The 12,869-nt window shown below is 39.6% G+C and overlaps 1 protein-coding gene across 1 annotated transcript in view; it reads right to left on the reverse strand.

Annotated features, from left to right (window-relative positions):
- jarid2b (jumonji and AT-rich interaction domain containing 2b) overlaps positions 1–12,869 on the reverse strand; it is a 111,193-nt gene that overhangs the window by 74,883 nt on the left and 23,441 nt on the right. The gene's annotated exons all lie outside the window — the stretch shown is intronic.

Here is a 12,869-nt window from a genome sequence, read left to right on the forward strand (position 1 = left end):
TACAAATCATATCTTTAAAGGCCATTTTCTAATGCATCAAGTCAGAAATCTCCACTTCAGTAGCACTTAGCCCACACCCTTTTACCATTTTATTCCTATCTATATTTTGAACGTTCAGTTGCCTGGGTTTATCAATGTTTTATTATTTTAAAAAAAAATAAAAAAGATGGTTGTTGACAGCATTTTCTAATTTAAAAATGACTTAAATTTTTTTTTTTTAATTAAATTAGTTTTGACTAATAAGTCAACAAAATGAAACAAAAGTTTTGAACCTGGCTTTATCCAATTAGAGCATTATATAATACCTCATTCACATATTTAAACTAGTGCTGTCAAATCGATTAATCACATCCAAAATAAAAGTTTGTGTTTACATAATATATGGGTGTACTGTGTATAATTATGAATATTTGACACACACACACACACACACACACACACACACACACACAGTATATACACATGTAAATATTTCTTAAATATATACATTTATATTATATATAAATATATTTTATATTATACATACACATAAACATTATGTAAACAAACCTGTATTTAAAAATCGCAATTAATCGATTTGACAGCACTAATGTAAACAACATTTCGGAAAATGTTTTAATAAAATGTTTGGAATTCTTATTACAATCAATCAACTGGGATTGTAGTGATATATTAGTTACATTCTTTACCCTATTCACCTGAGTTGTCTTGCCTTAAGAAAACGAATAGGGTCAATTTTCATTTCATACAGACTTTTACTGCACAAGAATTTTAGCCCCGGGTGTTTCCTGTCCATTCATTCACTGGAAACCTATCAAACGATCTGTACATTTACTTAAGCAAATATGTTTGCGAACAAAGCATGATTAAGCAGGGAGGAAGTAGCAGTCACGCTCGTGTTGGGGTGTCCATGCGTGGGTGTGAGGGGTCAGGGCAGCCAGGTGGTCCTGGTGTTAGAGGTCACGCCCACCAGACAGCTTGCGGCGAATGGCTAAGCTCCAGTGCTCAAAGAGCCTGTCAATCAAGATTGATTATGAGGAGTGGGTGAATTTGCCCCTCCACTCCGGGCTGATCTCACCCCCCGTGGCCCTCTCTTCATCCCCCCGCTAAAGAAAAGAGCCTTTGCATGACAAAGTGGTGTGGATTTCATGAAGAAAGAAAGAAAAGAAAGAGAAAATGAAATGAAGAATCCCTTTGGGGTCCCTCAATCCCCCCATACATCCCAAAAGGATGGACTTTGGGAATAAAAGAAAGGTTCGGAAAGGTTACCCCTATCCGCCCTTTAATCTATAGGGTTCCCCCCTCAACATTTATCCAATATATTACGTGGTCGCATTCAGCCTTCAAATGTCAGAAAAAGTCACAGCACTGCTTTTTAATAATCACAACGGCATTTGTTGGTTTTCAGAAGCAAAACGAGGAGGATCCGACAGTCTCAGCGGAGGGTGCGATCACCAGAGCTGCAGGTGTTAACTTCAACTAAGTATTCAGTGAGCGGGAAATCAGCACCTTTAGAAAAACAACTACAGTGAAAAAATGTGGTGCAAATGTGTGATTAGCATATGACACGCACACACACACGTTGCTTGGCGCTCTCTCTCACTCTACTACTGAACCAATTACAATAACACTGAGTTTGAATTGTGTCGAAGCCCCCCTGACAAGAGCGATTACGCTCACCTTGTTTAAACAACGGCGCTTAATTAATACCAGTGTGTGAGGGCAAGCCAGACCTGATTCAGATTCCGTTAGCCACTTCCCTGCGAACAGGAGAAATAGCCGTGCTCAGAGGATTTCCTGGGAGCTGCAATTCACTGAAGAACAAATGGCCATGTTAATGACGGTCCGCTGCCAAACTGGGTTTTTGTTTAATATACATAAAATCAACTACAAGCTCACATTTTCTTTGCTATGCAAATTATAGAGTGTTAAAGGCCCACTTGACTTGAAACGTGCAGTGTTATTCAATGTGTTGACGTAATTTCCACTGAAACATGAAGACAGGGCGGGACATATCGACCAGCTCCTCCTCTTTTTTAAAACAGCCAATAGAGTTTTGTTTATAATCACAGCTCGGCCAAAGCGTTGATCTCAGTAAAGCCACAGTTTCCTCCCAATCTCGGATCGTTTCTCCTCCATATCACTTTAAAATATAGCATTCTATGCAGAATTCAAATGGGTCCGCTCTGTGTGTGCGCTGCGGAAGTTCGCATGACACTAACGTGAAACCAGACTTCATTTGCCCCAATGGAAGGCATATTTACCCTGTCTGAATCATTTCCTATCCCCTATATAGTGCACAATGTGCCATTCACGATGAAGAAAATAGTAAATGTGTGAACAAGTGACCAATTTCAGCTGCAGATTCAGCGTCTATTTATAATGTAGTAGGGCTGGCTTCAGATTCTAGAGAACTATTTAACTGGACAGAAAATCTGATGAGAAGCTGAAGTGCAGAGTGATGTCATCAAAATCATTGGTGGAAATGAGAGACTATAAAAGTTTTGAATGCTAATTTCTTCTAAATGCAAATTTTGTCATTGTTTTGGAGCACACCAGCTTATTAGATAACAGTAAGGCTAACATATCCATACTAAAAGCCAACTTTAATTTTGATTTCAGGGGGACTTTAAAGGGATAGTTCACCCAAAAACAATTTTTTTATGTTTAAATGTCAAAATACTGGCACGATCAAAGATATACGTAGATGCCTCATTCGACCGATCCGCGCAAGCACTAATGAGGAATTTATTTTATATCTATGATCGCGCCGGTATTTCGCATGTATTTTGACCTTATTCACCGGAAGTGATGGCGTGGGGACGGCTGATGCAGAGCCATAGAAAAAAATGAAATACATTTTTAAATATGGATATTTTTCTTACACAAACGCATCGATTCGCTTCAGAAGGCCTTTATTAACACCCCGGAGCCGCGTGGAGCACGTTATTTGACGGACAGATGCATTTTTTATGGACTTCAAAAACAGAGCAACTATTACTGCTATTATAATGCTTGGATTAGCCTGGACATTTTTAATATAACTCAGATTGTATTTGTCTGAAAGAAGAATGTCATATAGAGGGTGAGTAAATCATGGGCTAATTTTCATTTTTGGGTGAACTATCCCTTTAAGAAACTGGGTCATGAAAGTGTATTCACTGCAAGTTCACTTAAGTGGTGTTTTATTTCAGTAACATTAACAGTTTTCTTTTAAATGTACTTTGAAGATTTGAAGTACACTACAAGTGCACATTCAATACAATCAAAGTCAACATGAAACCGAGTGTTAGTCTTTTCTTCGCTATTGTGACATATAACTGAATGAAACGGCTTCTCGAACAAGAAAAACATGTAGGGCACGACTAGATTTTGTTTATCGGGAATCGTCGAGGTTTGCTATTGCTGAGATGTCATGTGAGTGACAGTTTGTCCCGTCAGGGGACATAATCATTAGAGAAGAGAAGACATACTGCAAGTATGAGGGGAACATATTTTGATTAAAGATTACAAGAGCACATTAATAAAAAAACAAAAACAAAGATTAACTAAGCACACTTTTATTGTGAACAGTTTAAAAAGTAATGCCTCTCTTCAGTGAGTTGCATGATTTGAGGTATCATTCAGGTCTATCTGCTGAAGTTTAGTATGAGTAATAGTGACGCTTGCCTTAGCAAGCACTGTTAACTCAAAAAGACTTATTTTGGACAGCGCTCTCATTCACTGCATCAATAAACGAACAGGACATTGATGCCAGGTTTTGATGGTTATGAATGACTGGCGGTGAAGACCTTGACTTCCTCTGTCTGAGGTTCTTCTGGAAAAAAGCCCTACCAAACAACATCCTTTCCAACATGTGGCGGAAAGAGCCAGTGAATACAAAAATGATATAGTTGACAATGACCCAAATGTGCCAGACTTCATAATTAATTTCTCTCCTTCCTCAAGGGTGTAAGAGGAGACTCCTTCTGTGTCATTCTATCTCACATGACTTTTGACCCCTCTTATCTGGAGCCGAGCATTGAGTGATGATCTGTGTCAGAGCTTAAATATTCCAATGCTTACACACCTTTGTGTGTAGTTAAAAAAGAGGTTGGGAGCAAATAAACGATTTACTTAACTACCTTTGGAAGTGAGATATCCTGACGCCAAAGCCTTGGCAACCCCCCACAATACCCTAAAATGTACAAAACGAACTATAGATTCCAGCAAAAGAAGCTTTTAAATTTGTAACTCTTCTTCATTCTTTCTCTCAGAGACTCTCACTGTGTGTCCCCTTCTCTCAGTTTCACACTGGCATTATTCCACAGCAGCGGCTGCTGGCAGCAGGGCAAAGCCAGTAGCAGGATAAGCAGGCCACAGCCGTACCAGCGTGCCTTCCACTCGCTCGCAGGTGTCGTGCATGGCTGCCATCTTTTTCACAACGGGGAAGGCTGAAAGCCTGCAGTGTTCAAGAAGAAAATGAGGCTGTCAATATCTGGTCACTCAGAGTCTTTCTGGGTCTTGTGTCTCTTAAGCCAGTGAGAATGTTTATTTTATTGGCTGGGCTGATCCACAAAGCATTTGTAAATCACTTAAAAATGTAAGGAATAATGTTGGACCTAAACCCTAACTCAAATAAAGCGCAATAGCAATGGCTAAATTATGCAAGCAACTAACCCAATACCATATAAATAAATGAATAATCAGACTTCTCAATGCATTCCTTCGATCTTTAACCCCCCCAAAAAAACACAAAATGGACCCTGCAGAGCAGACAGGACTTCAAAGCACCGAGCCACATCTCTGCTGCCACGTCCTTCATTCTGATGCGTGTTTGCGCAGCTGTGGATTCTTCTGCTTTAACTTAAAACCACTGGAAAAGAGCTTTCCAAACTCTGACAGGCAGGATCTCAAAAAGAAACTCTACCTGTCCAAAACACAGTGCATCTATACAGGTGATCCAATGGCTCTGATTGGACAATCGATGTTGATTGCACCAAATGTAAATCTATAGAAGTTGACAATCCCGGTTACCCTGTTACAGGGGAGCGAATACTCACACCATTACATAAACAACCTGCCAAACCAGTCCAGATCTGGGCACAAGCTCAATATCAAGGGAAAATCTGCAGTTTTGACCATGTTCGCAAATTAATTAACTAGTAATTCCAAAAGGAATTAAATTAAAACAATAACTATTCTTCCCTAAAATTTAACAATTAATATTTTAACTTGAAATTGTACCATTTACATCCACCATTACCCCGGTATCAGCAAACATGGCACTTCAAACAATAATAAACAAACAAAAACCAGTCTCCAAACATGTATAAACATTGAGTTATGCATATGCACTACCACTTTAACTTGTCAAACCAGTATAGCCTACCACTGATGTAGCAAAACTACTCCTTGTCACTACACGTCTGTGTGTCACTGTAAACTGTGAACAATGTAGCACGTGGGTGAAGCACATGCCATTCCTATTAAATTCGCACGTTAGCGGTTGGAACGCCTCTGTGTGACGTGACATGTTGATTTATGAGCGCAGTAGAAGCCAAACGTTGTGGACGAGGCCAGCACCTGTCAGCTGAAATCATACAGGGTCTGCTCCGTGCATGCTGGGTACACACCGGCCTCCACAATGCTCTCCGTCATGGAGAGGAGTCTACTTCAGAAATAAACAGATCAGAAAAGTTGGCCTGAAATGAACAGATGAGGTGAATGTGTTTTGAGCTTATGTGTGATCATGGCTGGTTGGGATTGCAACAAATGGTTTCCATCTCTGCTTTAAGATATAACTGGAGAAAGTAATTATTTTGATTCTAAAAATTATTATTTAGCTAGATGATTCTTTTAATAACCATTGACATATGTACTGTACATACATTAGTATGGTACTATAGGGCAAACTGCTATAGGCTTAAATGCAGGTGGACCTGCTCTATTACTACAGGGCCTGAAAAAGGTGCAAAGGTGACCCTTGTTCTAGATTAAATGCAATGTTCATTAACAACTAATGATGTTTAGTACCCTATCTAGTAAATCGCAGCCAGCAGTGTTCACGAGTCGGAGGCGTATAATTGTACTCTACGAGACTTTAATTCATCTCCAGTCTTTTAAAATTTGTTCGACATGATTTATTGCTCACCATAAAACAATTTAATTTCCTTCGTATTTTTTTCTGTAACCAAACTTTGCAATAACTTGCCTTTGTTCACTAACTGAGCTCCCAGCAGTTACAAGCACATATTTTTAGTTCAGCTTATAAGAAGAAAAGTCTTGGGGGAAAATTGTACACCAGGCTATATATAATCCATCTTTGTTCGTGCAGTAAAAAAAAAAAAGGAGAAAGAAATATGACAAGCATTCAATACCCGCAAAGCAGAGTCATGCTGGTAGCTTGTCAATTTCCATTACAGAAAGATTAGCTGTTAAGACAGCTGGTGCCAAGAAAATAAAAAAAAACCCTCTGTTTACTCCTGAAGAGAAAATGCTGCCGTCCACAGACGTTTTTCATGGAGGATCCGTGTAAGCAACCTCTTAGTACTAATGCTATTTTTTAGGATTTGAAGGAACTAGCAGAGCGTCTTAGACATTAATGCACTCTATAGTCTGAGCACTGACTGCTTTTTCAGCGCTATTGATTCCGGGGGTTTTTTTACATTCATTTTTTCCTTAAGGATTTGAAAAAAAAAAAACTTAGTTAAAGCATAAGCCATAAACCAAACCAACATTACAAACTTTCATTTGAATCAAAAAAGTATCTGAAAATTGGACAAAGACAAAAGGTATAAGACTGTGTATTAAATTTTAATTGGGAACTACAAATATTATGCATCATGGTAAAGCAATACATAACTCTTTATTCATCAAGTACCGGTAGATAAAATTGATAGAAACTATACATTTTAGTTCATTGCAATAAATAAATAATAAAAAAATAAACAAATATCGAAGCATTTTGAGAGCATATAAAGACTGACTCGATTACATCATTAAAAGGAGTTTCATGGGAGATGGCGCTCTGACTCTCTGATTGGTGGAATTTTCCTTAAAGCATCATGGGTAATGTAGTTTGAAAAAAATCAACATTGCTAGCAAGATATCAATGAGGTGAAAATGACACAAATATTAACAAACACCACGTAGAAGTGAAATGTCTTTGAAGACTCCAAATGAACAACAAACCACCACTCGTTTTTTAATGGGTCAGTCACACTCCCGGTTAAACCGCGGCCTAACCATAAACCAGCCATAACAAGCCTAGAAACACTATTTACACTGATGGTTTTGTACAAGTCAAAGCTCCTCCCCTTTCCCACAATGCTCTACTGTGCCAGACATCATCCCACAGGGGTCACATGGGACACTCGACTCCCAGATTTCCTGTCCACAATTAAGCCAGCCAATAATGTAGCCGGCGCCTGCCAGGACTGTAGGCACTCCCGCTCTCTCTGTCCTGCCAGTCTTTTACAGAGTGCAGTTCTGCTGATGGTGCACTGGGGTGAGAGGAGGGTACTTAAGAAAAACAGCCATCCATTCAGCACGGCCAGGAGACAAGGTCTAATGAGTTTACAGAGACCAGGAGAAAACACACATAACTCTGCATACACATCGACTCTGGACAGGCAGGCAGCGATGGAATGGAAGGATTGGGCGGTTATAAGAATGAAAACGGTCCACTGCCTCTCTTTTGACATGGCACATTTCAGCTCAGTGTTATAAATGATTGAGACACTGTTAAAACCGAAAGAGACGGACAGACAAAAAGGGGAAATATGAGTTTATCCTTCTTGCCACTGAAACAGAGGAACTTAGTCTGTGAGAAGGCCTGGTTGAAGCTTGAATCAGACTGAGGTCATCAAGCCACATCCTCTCTAGTACATATCAGTTTGTGCCAATATATCTCTAATTCCCAGAATGCTCTACTTTCCACTTCCAAATGAGGATCATGTGCAGACAAATCAATTTTATTCAATTTAAAACTGCCTTTGCAGGGACAATGAATGAAGCTCGAAAGAAAACTGCTAGATGATGCTCTGTATAGAAGGATGAAAAAAGAAACTCATCTTTGTATTGCATAATCATTTAAATTTGTGAAGTGCTTTATCCGATTGATAAAACTGACTAAAAAAAAGAACCGCTTGATGACAAATAATATTACATAAAGTAGATTCTGGAAAAAGAGAACATAGGAATCTAAAGGCCATTGGAAACCGTAAAAATGTGAATTGATTCTACCGTTCAAAAGTTTGAGGTTTTTTCACAACAATGTTTTTTTGAAATTGTAATAATATTTCAGAATATTACTGTTGTTTCTGTATTTTGTTTTATCTAATAAATGCAGTCTTGGTGAGCATAAAATACTACTATAAAAAAAAACAAAGACAGAAGTGAATATTAAAGCCACAACGATTCAGTTATCAATGTATTGCATGTTACAATTATCAATAACTAAACTATGAATCAGTCAACATCTGTCTGGTCCGAACCAAAACGAGCCCTTTTTGATGCAAGTCAGGTAATGACAGACAAGACCCTGAGCATGAAATGGAGAGTTAACATGGAGAGACAGCAGGTACGGAAAGCAAAGTGCTTTATTAGCCCTTCTTTCAGTCCCACACATACACACACAGCACTCCCTCACCTAATTTAGCCCAAGGATGACAGCACGTCAGTCTGCAAGAGAGGAAAGAGGGGCTGAAGGAAAGAGAGAGAGAGACAACTGCAGGTCATAAGACAGGCGCACCAGTCCTGTTAATGAAGGACAAGGAGGAAAGGGATGGTTCACCCAAAAAATGAGAATTGTGTCATTATTTTCCTCCTTCACACCGTGCTGTGAATCTGCATGAATCAAATGTTTGTGTATAATTTATTTAGTCTGATTTGTAAACTTGATCAATCACTATATTTTGGAGAGAGAGAGAGAGAGAGAGAGAGAGAGAGAGGTGGCCTTGAAACAAGTCAATACTTTATTTAGGTGAGCGTGCAGAAAATCTAGAGAGAAAACCATGAGACGCAGTGAAGAAAAAGCTGAGGTAAGAAAATAAATACTTAGAAGTCAGGAAGAACCATAAGTCAAAACAAAAACAAACACTACAGTCGAGACAATGTATAACAAAAACATGAGAAGATAAAAAGGACAGGGAAAGTGAGGTCAGGCTAGAACACACCATCTCCAGTATCACTGTGGCCTAGTCATATCCTCTTAAAATAGCTGTTATTTTGCAGCGCGTCTGGCAACCTTTCCTCTCACAAAATCACTTCTCTTCTACCCACTAACTGAGAAACACCTCTATGGTCAGTGCTAGCTGTGCACAGCTGATCAATGACGCCGATACGCGAACAGGATTAAAGTCTGTCCCTTAAGCCCAGAAGGTCACCGCAAATAATCTGCCATCGATTATTCTTTATGTCCCGGCTGAGATGGCGGGAACAGTAGTGCTAATGTCAGCTGATTAAGGTGCATGGACACGTCCCATCCTGTTCCGTGCTACTCGATACTCAATCGGCTTGAATCAACAACAGCCGCCGACACCCGCATCTCACACAGACCTCGGCCTGAGGTGAAAGACAGTGAAACAGGCACATGAAACAGAGAGAAAGTGATATTAAATGGGCCAAATTTGTAAATGAATAGATGTTCTGCTAATGCTAATGTAACAGTTTATGTAATTGCTTCATGGAAGGCTTCGGCTGTTTACATACAAAAAAAAAAAAAAGGTTGTCGGAAAATGCTGTGAATCTACTTATTTCAAAGAAAGTGGTGCATCGCAAGGCAATAATAACTCTGTTTATTAGTGTTAATGGTTTAAAAAAAAAAAAAATCAGCAAACAATATAACGCTGCTAATGCCAAAACGCTTGATATTACTTTAAAGGACACACAAAAAACGTATTACAGAACTGTGAGAGTTCTCCTTTTTCTTTCGCTCGTCATCAGTCTCTCACGAGATGGGCGTCTGAAAATCGTCATAATAAACCTGCTAAACTGCCAGGAATCTTGTAGAAACAAAACCGCTTCAAAAAGCACAGCCACAATTCCATTAAGATGAAAGCAAGCGTGTAATTATATTCTCTGCTTCAGTTTGGAAACTCTGCTTTGATTACGCACTCAAAGATATGGGCAGGGTGTGTCCCCAGTGCCACAAACACATTAAAACATCAGTCTGCCAGGATGTGTACATAAAGACATGTGCATATGACAGTGTGTGCACAGACAAGCCAATACAGGCAGAAGTGCTCCTGATGCGTAGCAAGGCAAAGTGAGGATACATCAAAATAGCAGCAGTATTGTGAATTATGGAAGAATCCAATAGCTCTACGATTATGATATGAGCTGGCATGGAACACTTCCTCTCTTACTGACCTACATTACACAAAAACACTCTTTCAGTGTCTCTTGCACAAACAAACATATACCTGAAGAGACCCTTTTAAGCAGTCAAATCATTTTATCCCTTAAAACGCAAATCTTTGATCACCAAAATGACTCATTTAAATGTTTTTTTTCCTATGAAAATAAAAATCTTCATGCCTTAAAATAGTTTGAATGTAACTCTACACCCTTGCTTCATTTAGTATACGTGGAGTCATGCATATGCAAATTAGCCCCATCTCCACTCACACCAGCTCAGAGACCCACTCAGTCAGCTTTTACTTAAGTTACTGTAGTAAACGCTCCACAAAGCTATCGCTCTTTACAATGTCGGACACATAACGATGATTAATTTGATTAGCCTTTTGCTTCCCTACATTATCAAACAGCTAATAATGTGTAACCATGTTCTAAAACGTAGTCAGACAGCTGCCGTCTAAAAATCTGTATCCTTAGAAACACTTTGAACATCATAGAACGTCAGTGGAGAACGGCATATATAGTTCATCATAACATACATAATTCACCCCCTATATTTCTAAATGTACACAATTTTTCATAACAGAAAAATCTACCAGTATGACTTCTCTCGAGACTCCCTGCTTTGCAGCTTAGTAATTATGATATGCTAAAGCCCACCCAAAACGTTGACGTGATTGGTTACAAGGTAGTTTGTGATGTCAGAAACACCAGCGATTTTAAACTGCGTTTTTTGAGACTGTCTTTGGTTCACTGGACTTAAGGGAGAGAAAAAAAAAACTCATCAATGGTATTGCACATGTTTTTTTTGAAAGCATATTAAAAAAAAAAAAACCCACATAGTCATATAAACTAAATAAAAAACTTGTTTTTCACCACAGGGGGTCTTTAACAGTTTCCTATGCGTCCCCCAGTAAAAATTATTTCAACTAATTTCGCTTGTGAAATAGGCCATGCCACTGGTTGAGATTAGGGCTCAGGCTGATCTGAGAACAATGACATACACAGACTCTAAACAAGCCTTTAGAGAATATATATGGCTCACACACACTCTAAAAGCCTCAATCCAGTGAACATCTAATGGAGGGAAAGATGTCCTCCAAGGAGCGAGCACTGGCCCAATGCATTAGATCAACTCAACACGCAGTTACACAGGCTTAATAAAGACAGAGTTTCTGTGCCTACACACTTGAAAGAATTTCTTATGTGGTGAGGGGGGACGACTGTGGGGATAAACGTGTTCATACAACCACTTAGCTCATGTCCCAGTTTACAGTGATGTTCGTCCTCACAGATCTCATCGATTTAATCTCTTCAAAAACAAAAAACAAAAAAAGGGTCACTATATTGAAGGTTGGGGGGTTTTCCTCCCTCTCCAAAAAATGGAACGCAAGACAAAATGAACATAGTGTGAGATGTTCTGTACAGTTATACGACCTCAAATGGGCCTTTCGTCAAAATCCCCCTCATCTGCAGACGTTCAGAATAAGGAGAAATAGTGAGGTTTGAGGGAATGGTTAACCACACACAGAAATAATGAGGAGAACATCTCAGTTCTCACCACTCTCTCACATTACCCAGCCCTTTGTGGTCTTCGGCTGGACCTGACAAAAGGGGCCATGGAAGAAATAAAACGCATGAAAGAAAGAAGAATAAATGAGAACAAGAAAGAACAAGGAAGAATGATGGAGAACTAAAAGACAACAGAGGAGAATGAAGAAAAGCAGGAAAGGAGGAGGACAATGGGAGAATGATGGAGACTGAAGAAGAACAGAAGAGAATGTGGAATAGTGGAGATCAGAGAAGAATAACGGAGAAAATGGTTGATTAGGGGACTGACAAGAGAGAAGGAAGGAAGGAAGGAGAGTAAGAATAAGATATAATGAAGGAGAATTAAGGAGAATGGCAAGTAGAGCTCGTCCATAACCTCATACTTGCTCTTCACTATCAAGTGCCAGTCTAAACATATCTAGCTTGCCCATTTCCAGAACCATCTGAAGCTGTTTTTTCTCGCGGAGGAGGTATCTTGGACAAGCTCCTGTCCACAGTCATGTTGGCTGAAGATGTACAGGATGCACTTTCTAAAATACATCTGAGCTCAAACATCCTCTGCTCACTTTTCACTGAACCCAAGCCCACTGCTCTGCCATACTGTACTGCTACTGTGTGAAGCTGTCATGGCGAAACCACTGTGTGGGCTTAAATATACATTCACTCATCACAGGGGGCTTTTTTCCGGTGGGGTAAGTAAATAAATGACTGTGATTAAGTGGAACACTGTCTCCAGGAGGCCACGGGTGGATTAAATCTGCTCACTCAGTCATTAAAAGGTGCACATGACCAGTATGGTTTTTGGCGTGACATTTCACCATTCAAGATTTGCCAGGCTTTTGTCCAATTGGTACCACCGTCTGACTCGTCTCCTCAGTCCTTTTGCCAACTCTATAATTCTGCCTACCCAGACGTCTTTCTTCCAGTCACCCTTACTCAAGCTCCACCACAACCTGGGACCAAGCCACCCAGGGACA

Source organism: Gobio gobio (assembly GCF_949357685.1).
Source record: "Gobio gobio genome assembly, chromosome: 11".
NCBI lineage: Eukaryota > Metazoa > Chordata > Actinopteri > Cypriniformes > Gobionidae > Gobio > Gobio gobio.